The following is a 10,806-nucleotide window of genomic DNA, read 5'->3' as shown; positions in this document are numbered from 1 at the left end:
TCTTTAAAAAATATGATGGATAAATGGTAGTTTTAAGGATGAGTTTGAAGGTTGTAATGATAAATATGACCAGAGGTCAACAAATTCTGTATTGAACACAACTAGGGCCAGAGAAATGTAGGCTCGAAAACCCGTGGGTCTTTAATTGCAAAGTAAATGCAGGGTTCTGGTGACCTTCAGCGATGACCTCGCTGAAGTATAATTGAAAATGTGTACATGTCACAAAAGGAAGGAACTTTGTCATGACTGATGGTTCAAAAATCCCAATTCTTCCCTCCCTCTGGAAAAAAAAGTAGAAAAATAACTTTGATCTATAATGCAATTCTTTTAGCTTTAGCTGTTGGCACTATTTCTCATATAAACCCTGCAGTAGTGCTAAACCATTCTCAGCAATTATACATAAAAGAATGAAGCTTTTATAAGCTTTGTTTGTAGATAGTGCACAGAGACCAGGACCAAAATAAGAAAATAATAAACTGCAGCATCAACAACCTAATGTGAATTCGCACCAACACTCCATGGGAAAAAAAATAGACCAATTTAAGTACAGTGGGAGTTGTAATCATTTCTCATCTTGCCCCCATGGGAGCTGTGGTTTGAATAAGAAATTGTTTTTCTCAGTGTGTTCTTGTTGACCACAATGGAGAATTGTAAGCATGATTTCATAATTTGCAAGCATGTCTTCAACTAATATTGCTGCATCCGAACAAGATAATAAGCAGAAATGAGGTAAAAGTTCCTTGCAAACAGAATATAAAGTGAATTACCTGGCAAAGCACCATCTGATCTTCAGTTCAAATATTTAATGAGCAAATCCAGTCAAACGATTATTTTACTGTTGGTAAGGAATTATATTAGCCAGTCAGTAATGTAACTGTCATGACCTAACTTGATGAGAAAAAGGGGGGAGTATTTATAATTTTAAAAGTTACATTACAAATCTTATTTTCAACACAGCATGAATCCTTTGTTAGATAATATAAATTATTTCATTATATTAATTATGCTTCCATTTGAAAGTTAATACAAAATTACATTTAATAAGAGACAGTGAAACAAACAACAGTTATCACTTGGATGGATAATTATGTATTTGTAAAATAGCTGTATCATTCAAAATAAAAACAAACGCCAACATCTTAATAGAAATTAGTAAAAGATCAGTAGGAAGAACATATTCGCATATGGGTTTCATATTCCCTTATAATTCTTGCTTTTCCAAGAAATCCTAGTTTCTCTTGACCTGAAGATCCTCATTTGTACATTAGATTATTTTAGATTCTGTTTGTGAGTCCCATGCGTGTCTTCATGTTTATTGATCACCCCCCCCCCCGATCAACAGTCATCTGACTCTCCGAGGATTGTCACCTCTTCGTGATGGAGAGGCTTATGAGTTTCTGAAATAGCAAGGGTGCTGCCCTCCAGCGCTTGGCTCCTGGTAAGGTTACCCATGGTGGTAAGGTCAAACAAAGAGCGATCCAATCTCAACGGTGGAGCTAGTGGAAGTTGATGACACATCACAATGGCAGCGAAGGTGGAGGAAGGTTGCAACTGTGACGGGCCTCCAGTCACGCCACTGACCCCTGACCCTGATTTGTCAAGGACCATGAGGTGGCTGCTCATGGATCAGCCTCCCCACTTTAAACAAAGTCACGCACAGACGTTCCCCATTAAGGGAATAATCACTATGGAGAACATCATACATGGCTTGAGTGATTGCACTACTAACAGTTAACTGCACTAAAAGAGAAAAAAAAATTACATGATTTCTTTCACATCCCTGTTTTGTCTCTTCCAACAGCAATAATTTTGAAGAGCAGAAAATGCAGCACAAGAATCTCCCAGAAACATGATGATGCTTGATCTGATCTGTCGCCTCTGCCTGCTTCCCATGATTTTTCCCACAGTTGTAAAAGGTCTTTGAATGTCCGGTACGACTTTTTCTGACTGCCTTGGCCATCTTGTGGCTCAAAGGGTAAATGAGTGGCACTTGGCACTTGGCACATGGCACTTGGGCAGTTGATCTTGGGACTTTGTTCCCAAAAAAGCCCTGAAGCACTAGGAACTGTTTTCAAATGTCTCAATGGTGTAAGACTCCCAGCCTAGAATGTTCGTACTCCGACCTTGGACCCAGTGGTCAGTATGAACCCAGATGTTTTAGCATCTGAGCTCCAGTTTGTCCCTGACTTCTGTGTCTCTATGTGCAGACACAAGAATTAGAGATGCGATAGGAAAATAGAAGAGAGAGTGGGCAGTTCCCTGAGGAACTGCTAGCCAGAAGTGTGCATAATGAGTATAGAACTGTTGACAAAGGGATAAATATTGATTAGACACCAAGAATAATTTCACCGATATTTCTTAAATGTGAGAGGTAGACAGGATCTACATACAACAGGAATGATGAAGGGTCTCGACCTCAGTTGTTGACTTGTTTATTCCACTTCATAGATGATGCCTGATTTGCTGAGTTCCTCCAGCATTTAGTATGTGTGTTTCTCAAGATTTCCAGCATCTACAGCATCTCTTATTTTGTGTGTGTGTGTGTATGTGTGTGTGTGTGTGCGTGTGTGTGTGTGTGTGTGTGTGTGTGTGTGTGTGTGTGTGTGTGTGTGTGTGTGATGGGGGGGGTAGAGGTGTTTGGCAGACTGGAGAGTGGTGGCTTATTTAAATATTTAAGTAAAGCCTTTCACCTCAGATTTTAAGTAAGAAACTAAGCCTACCTTAACCTTCCTCCTTTACAGTTGTAATATCACGTTAAAGAAATTGCACCCCTTTCAAATGAATAGAGTCTCCTACCTAGAGAATAGGAAGAAAAAATGTTATTTTTCACTCAATTTTAATTTCATGCTTTAGAGAATTTCTTATATAATTAATTTTTTAATTTTCTTTGAATTTTTTTTTACAAAAATATAGTATGTTAGGTATTTACTCAAATGCTTATAATTTTATATTAGGGACACTTACAAGTTGATAAAAAAAAGCCTCTCAGCTTTAACATCAGGCAAGGCTGCAGCCCTGGTGGGACACAAGGCTGGATGAGTTGGTTGATGGAAATTCATGAAGGGATTTGTGAGACAAAGGTAAGGAATTTTCTCCTCAAGGTCATAGAAAATTCCAGTAGGTCTCTAAGGATGGAAGTGAAACACAAAAATGCCACAGAGATAAGGGCCCTTTGTCCCATCACAACATTGTGATCTCATCTACATTTACCCAATTTGCCAGCTATAGGATTGCATCCTTCTATATCTTGCCCATTTATATCTCTGTCTAAAGGCTAATGGTGCTTTACAGAAAATGGGATCTAACCTCAAGCCCATTTTTACTTGCAGTATGGCTGGGCTTCCAACAGATCCTTAACTTGTTACAGCACAGTAAAGGGCAGGGCCCTCACAAGTGTAATGGATAGACTGGGCTTTTTAGATTCTCACCAATCAATGAAATCCCAATCCTGAGCTTACTGGCTGGTCAAGCTGTGATTAATGTGTGTGAATACAACATTCACATTCCAATATATTCAAACACCATTCAAAATTAAAAATGCTCTTCTGATTCAGATTAATTTATTTATCATCACACGCACATTGAAACATACAGTGAAATGCATTCATTAAAAGCCAACACAACCAAGGCTATGCTGAAAGTGGCCTGCAAGTGTCGCTATGTATTCCAGCCTCAGCATAGCATACCCACAATATTCAGCAGAACAACTCAAGCAACAGTCACAACAACAACAGAACAAAGCAATAAAAAGGAGACGAGTCCCTTTCCCACCCATCCACTCACACACAGACATGATGCCAACCCCAGGCCTCCAACCTCCAGTGCTTGGCCTTGGATGCTCATATTTGCAGATGTTGTGCCCCAACTTCCAGTCCCTGGCCCAGACTCACAGATCTGTAGATAACAGCTAAACAACCCCAGGCGGCACTGGAAAACTAACAAACTCACCTAGCGCACCATCCGTAAAAGGATCATACTTTCACCTAGTAGCATGCACATCTACAGTGATGAAATGCTTTGAGAGGTTGGTCATAACTAGACTGAACTCCTGCCTCATCAAGGACCTGGACCCACTGAAATTTGCCTATCGCCAAAATACATCAATGACAGGCGTAATCTCAATGGCTCTTTGCACTGCCTTAGACCACCTGGGCAATACAAACACTGATGTCAGGATGCTGTCCATCGACTATAGCCCAGCATTTAACACTATCATTCCCAAAATCATGATTGATAAGTTACTGAACCTGGGACTCTGTACCACCCTCCGCAATTGGATCCTTGACTACCAGAACCTGGATCTCTGAGGATCTAACCTGGACCCAACATATCGATGCAGCTATAAAGAAGGAAAGACAGCTCCTATACTTCATTAGGAGTTTGAAGATATTTGGTATGTGAACAAAAACACTCAAAAACTTCAATAGATATACTGTGGAGAGCATTCTGGCAGGCTGCATTACTGTCTGGTATGGGGGGGGGGTCTACTGCACATGATCGAAAGAAGCTACTGAGGGTCGTATATTTAATCGGCTTCATCTTGGGTACTAGCCTACAAAGTACCCAGGACAACTTCAAGGAGCGGTGTCTCAGAAAGGCAGTGTCTATTATTAAGGACCCCCAGTACCCAGGGCATGCCCTTTTCTCACTGTTACCATCAGGTAGGAGGTATAGAAGCCTGAAGGCACACACTCAGCAATTCAAGAACAGCTCCTTCCCCTCTGCCATCTGATTCCTAAATGGACATTGAACCCTTGGACACTACCTCACTTTTTAAATACATTTTATTTCTGTTTTTGCATAATTCTTAATCTATTCAATGTATATATACTGTAATTGATTGATTTATTTATTTTTTCTACTATATTATGTATTGCATTGAACCGCTGCTGCTAAATTTCACGACACATGCCGATGATAATAAACCTGATTCTGAGATAAAAGACTATAAGATGTAGGAGCAAAATTAGCCCATGGAGTCTACTTCCATTCCATCATAGCCGATTTATTATCCCTCAACTCCATTCACCTGTCTTCTCCCTATAACATTTGATGCCCTTACAAGAACCAGTCAACTTCCACTTTAATGATGCTCAATGACTTGGCCTCCAGAGCCACTTGTGGCAATGCACTCCACAGATTCACCAACTGATGGCTGAAGAAATTCCTCCTCATCTCTGTTCCAGAGGGATATCCGTGTACTCTGAGACTGTGCTCTCTGATTCTTGATTCTCCCACAATAGAAAGCATCCTCTCCACATTCACTCTATGTAGGTCTTTCGATTTTCAGTAGGTTTCAATGAGATCCGCTCTCATTCTTCTAAGCTCCAGTGAATACAGGCCCAGAGCCATCAAATGCTCCTCATTCATTAACCGCTTCATTACCGGGATCATTTTAATGAACCTCCTGTGGACCCCCAGGAAAATGAGAAAAATAAAATTACCTTGTGCTGTTTGGGATTCTGCAATTCCCTCTTCTCATTGAATTCAGTGTGGTACATGTGACTGTTAACACCCTTGACTTTTCATATCTTCCACCCACACTGAGAATACCTTATAGTAATCAATTAACCACACCTTTGACCTGGAAGCAAACTGGAGGACCTGGAAGAACACACATAATCACAGGGAGAATGAGCAAATTCTGTGCAAATGGCAGTAGATGTCAAAATCAAATCCATGTTTCTGGAACTGTGAAATAACTATACCACCTGCAACACCACTGTGCATTGTCACCATTTGATAGGTTCCTTTGAATTCATGAATGGTACTGACAGAGATTATAAAGAAAAAGCACAATGTTTGCAACTAAAGACAACTCATATTTCAAATGATTTGCGATCCAACCACAAGTGAGATGAGATGACAAAACCTCTTCTTGTTAAACATCCCTGCTTTTTATGATCTCGAATACTTGGCATGTAAAGATGGTGGAAATTGCTTCAATACTAACTTTAGAAAAGGCAATCACATAGCACCTCAAGAGAGAAAGAAACATCAAGGAATATCAAAGAAACCTATTAGACTCTACCAACCCCAGTGGTCCTTGACACAATACCTCTTCATCCTCTGATCAAAGTTAAAAGTTCAGATATCTGATTAATGACAAACAAGAGAAAATCTGCAGATGCTGGAAATCCAAGCAATACACACAAAATTCTGGAGGAACTTAACAGGCCAGGCAGCATCTATGGAAAGGTTTAAGTAGCTGAGATTTTGGCCCAAGTCTCTACATTGAGACTGGATAAAAAAAGATGAGAAGTTAGGATAAGTAGGCATGGGGAGGGGAGGAAGAAGTGTTCAGAGGAATAAGAGGAGATCTTATAGAAACATAGAAAATTATGAAAGGGATAGATAAGATAGAGGCAGGAAAGTTGTTTCCACTGGTAGGTGAGACTAGAACTGGGGGACATAGGCTCAAGATTCGGGAGTAAATTTAGGATGGGGGTGAGGAGGAACTGTTTTACCCAAAGAGTAGTAAATCTGTGGAATTCTTTGTCTAATGAAGCAGTGGAGGCGACCTCAGACAAAGTTGGATAGATTTTTACATAGTAGGAGAATTAAGGATTATGGGGAAAAGGCAGGTAGGTGAAGGTGAGTCCATGGCCAGATCAGCCATGATCTTATTGAATGGTAGAGCAGGCTTGACGGGCCAGATGGCCGACTCCTGCTCCTATTTCTTATGTTCTTATGTACAAGGTAGTAGGTGATAGGTGAAACCGGGAGAGGGGGAGGAGTGAAGTAAAGAGCTGGGAAGTTGATTGGTGAAGAGTTGGAGAAGGGGAATCTGATAGGAGAGGACAGAAGGCAATGATAGAAAGGGAAGGGGGAGCAACACCAGAGGGAGGTGATGGGCAGGTAAGGAGGTAAGGTTAGAGAGGGAAATGAGAATGGGGGAAGGTGAAGGGGAGGGGCACAATTACCAGAAGTTTGAGAAATTGATATTCATTACATTAGGTTGGAATATAAGGTGTTGCTCCTCCAACCTGAGTGTGGCCTCATTCTGGCAGTATAGGAGGATGTGGACTGACATGTCAGAATGGGATTGGGAAGTGGAATTAAAATGGGAGGTTAATTGCTGATCCCGCTTTTTCGAGCAGATGGAGCATAGGTGCTTGGTAAAGCAGTCACACTATCTACGTTGTGTCTCACCAATATACAGGAGGCCATGCTGGGTGCGCCAGATACAGTAAATGAACCCAACAGATTCACAGGTGAAGTGTCGTCTCACCTGGAAGGGCTGTTGGGCCCTGAATAGTAGTGAGGGAGGAGGCGTAGGGGCAGGTGTGGAACTTGTTCTGCTTGCGAGGATAAATGCCAGGAGGGAGATTGGTGGGGAGTGATGAAGGGACAACAGAGTCGTGCAGGGAGTGATCCCTGTGTGGGCGAGGGAAATATGTGCTTAGTGGTGGGATCCCATTGGAGATGGTGGAAGTTATCTGATTAAGGATTTTCTATCCTCCAACACCCGATAGTTCCAATTCCAAATTTAGTCCTCCTGAAACTCCGCCTTGGTGTACTCTCAATGCCCAACATTACCTGCTTAATCTATCGTCTACCACATTCTTGCATAATGCTCTTTATGTTTGATAAAGCTTGTATATTTTTTTCTAAGGGGATAGCAAGAATTTTTCTGGGCCTATAACTTAAAATGAACTGCAAATTTATTATTTTATAATGCATAGAATTAGGATCTACACTTCATGAATACATTAAATCACCAGGGCCCTTTTTAGACTAAAGGAATTGTAAATTCCTTTTTATACTCCCACAGATAATGATCACCAAGAATTAAGACTTAAAACATTTTGCTTGAAATTTGAGTGCCATTAAGAGCAAAGTATGTTTTACTGAGAGTTGATGGGAATATGGCACATGGCTATGATATGTTAAGTTTTCATTTAAATTGGCAGCTCAAAACAGAAGAAATATGAGCATTTTCAGGAAAGGATGCTTTAGATATAATCTTAAAAACAATTACTTTGAAGAACAAGCCATACTGATGTCTACATCTGAGCTCTTTAGAAATCCTTCAGAGCATCTGAGTAACCTTTGTTACCTTACAACATAATTTTAAATACAGATATTTTGAGCATAATAGCCTATAACAAGCAATAAGGGTGCACTGATAATCATAGAAAAGCATTAATTCCAAACTCCTGGATGTTTTGAAAGAAATAATGACTAGTTTGCAGGCAATGGTCGGCATTTTCATCTATACCTCACAAGCCTTTCCTGTCCTTTGTAAACAGACATAAGAATGACCTCAAGACCCTCCGGTCTTCATGGGTGTGGAAAATCAATATCAACATTTTGTGGCTCTTTTAAAAATAATGCTTCAGGCTAGAGTACCCCTTCGAATTCAGCTGATGTGCATAGTTACCCTTGTGCTTCAGTTACAGGTACCTGCAATGTTACTGACAGGGTCCAGTTGCAAATCTATAATGTTTCTGGCCATGATTAATCTGATAAATAATAAATATATCAATCTAGTCTTTCAGACAAGGACAAATTCATACCAGCAGGGAAGCATGAGTCCTCTTTTACAGCAGCCTGTAGTGGCTGAATTAATTATTTAATGCTTAATTCTTCAGGAAATGAGAAAGTTTTGATTAATGTTGTCCGGGTGTCAGTTCTCAGTTGTTTGATATGTGTCAGATAATTTTCTCTGTGCAGTTGCTCCAGAGGACCTGGAGGCTACTGTCACTGGGATCGGAAAATGAAGTTCTTGAGATTAATTGAAGTGAAAATTAAGAGAAATGTCCTGTAAGCCCTGCCTGGGATAACATTTCACATGCTAAATTTAGTTGCATTTTGTAATGTTAGCCTCTCTGTGTCCTGGTTTCAAACATTTATTTTTAATGCTGTAAGAAACCATTGGAATTTACTTCCATTAGAAATTACAATTTGTAAGTATTTTGGTGTAAAATGCATACTATATCTATTACATAAGTTTATATAGCCTATTTATGATTGTGATAGAAGAGAACTATTGTCTTTTATAGGGTTCCTACTATTTAATATATATAAATTGAGAGTAGTATATAAAATAGTAGCGCAGGGAATTACTTCTATGTTTTTTTTGTAATCAGAGGCACGTTTATGAAAATTTAATGAAAAGCAAGTATAAAGTTAACATTAGCTTGACTCTCAGTTACTGAGATATTAAGCTCATCCATTTGGGAGAAGTTTAAAAAAATAACAACAATCTAAAAGATGGGATTGAGAAAAATCCAGGCTGCCTCTTAAGTATATTGTGATAGTATTCATCATTAGATACTAAATGATAATGTTTATCATTGTTAATTCAATGAAAAGTGACAAACCCTGAATAGAAAGCAGAATAATTATTTGTTAAATAAAATAGATTGGGTTTGTCAGAATATACCACATATTTTGTTATAGCCATCAAACCTTTTAACTCATAAAAATGTAATATAGTTTTAACTGGTGAAAGTCTTATAGTAACAGTAAATCTCCAGCATGATCTCCGTGGTCTAAGGTTAAGTCCATTTTATAGTTATATGAATCACAATCATTTGTTCATTTAATTACCTTATACGAGGACATATGTCATTCATTTATATTTATGGTTCTGTTGGAACTGCTACTAGTCACGACGAATAATAACGCCTGGCAGAGAAGCTGTTACAATGAAATCTTGGCTGCTGTTACATTAGGTAATGTATAGCATTCTCCGTCTAGAATATGTTTTTCCTCAATTCAGGACAGAAGCTGTGACTAAAACTTGCCAAGAACAATACATTGCTTTGTTCCAAGCTGTTCCACTCATTGCATACCTACTGAAGTGGCTAGCAGGAAGCCACAATGTCTTTAAAAGTTAAATGGGTTTACTCTGATTGCTTCATAGTTAGCTGGCCACCTGCTGGAAGTCAGCAGCCTGTATTTCTGCAAACTGTAATAGGAGTAAATGGGGCAGTGTTAGCATTAACCTATCACCTCTCTTAAACAGTCAATTTGGAAAATTCCCAAGAAGGAGAAAAAAATCTTAAATGTGCTGACTCTAATGCATTCCTACAGCAGATGAATTGTGCTTATGACGTTGAAATTATATAACATTTTTATTGGAATAAATACAGTAACTTCCTCAGGAATGCCTTATCATTGATTTGGATATACTCATATAAGCCAGCTAGGTTTTGCGATTGAAAATAACACCAGTATAGCCTGCTATCTAAAGTATACTTCAAACTGATCAACTTTTCTATGTAATGGATTGAGGCACCCATAAAACATCTTTTAACAGAGTAAATACAATATAGGAATATACATCAATAGAATGCTTTTCTAACATCTGTGTATTTGCATGTGTTCAATTGAAATTGTTAGGCAATCCTTTTATTTCAATCATACTGTTCAGTATTTCTCTTCCTCTTTGCATTGTACCAAGAAAAATGGAGAGTATTCTTTTCCTTCTTCCAAAATGCTAAGGAGAAATATTCTGGTGGATAGTAAAATAAATGATTGCTCTGTTAAATTTTGCTTATTGTCATGTCTGCCATGACATCAAATGTGCATTATCATAATCGCACCCCCAAGAGCTATGCACCCTAGGGCTCTGCTCTGATTGTACAGTACAACCCAAACAAAACCTCTTCTGTCCCAAATAATAATTTTCATTTACCAAAAATTTGTTCTGTTTGCAATGGACTATCATGTGGTGACTGACAGAATGCTTTGTCGAATACAGCTTTGCCGGTTATAACAAGCATCAAGACATTAGACTAAACAAAAGCAGAATTGGCGGCATCATCAATCACAGAGGTTGACAGTCGATTTCAGTTT

At 39.0% G+C, this 10,806-nt stretch overlaps 1 long non-coding RNA gene across 1 annotated transcript; it reads left to right on the top strand.

The window, feature by feature from the left end:
- The first annotated feature begins 1,800 nt into the window (after positions 1–1,800).
- On the top strand, positions 1,801–9,631 carry LOC134357691 (uncharacterized). The gene is made up of 3 exons (XR_010020700.1): positions 1,801–1,931; positions 2,955–3,080; positions 9,615–9,631. It is a non-coding gene; the product is annotated as an uncharacterized LOC134357691 (long non-coding RNA).
- Positions 9,632–10,806: the final 1,175 nt, after the last annotated feature.

This window comes from Mobula hypostoma, chromosome 17 (genome assembly GCF_963921235.1).
Source record: "Mobula hypostoma chromosome 17, sMobHyp1.1, whole genome shotgun sequence".
In the NCBI taxonomy this organism is placed as follows: Eukaryota; Metazoa; Chordata; class Chondrichthyes; order Myliobatiformes; family Myliobatidae; genus Mobula; species Mobula hypostoma.
This window is presented reverse-complemented; position numbering and strand designations above follow the sequence as displayed.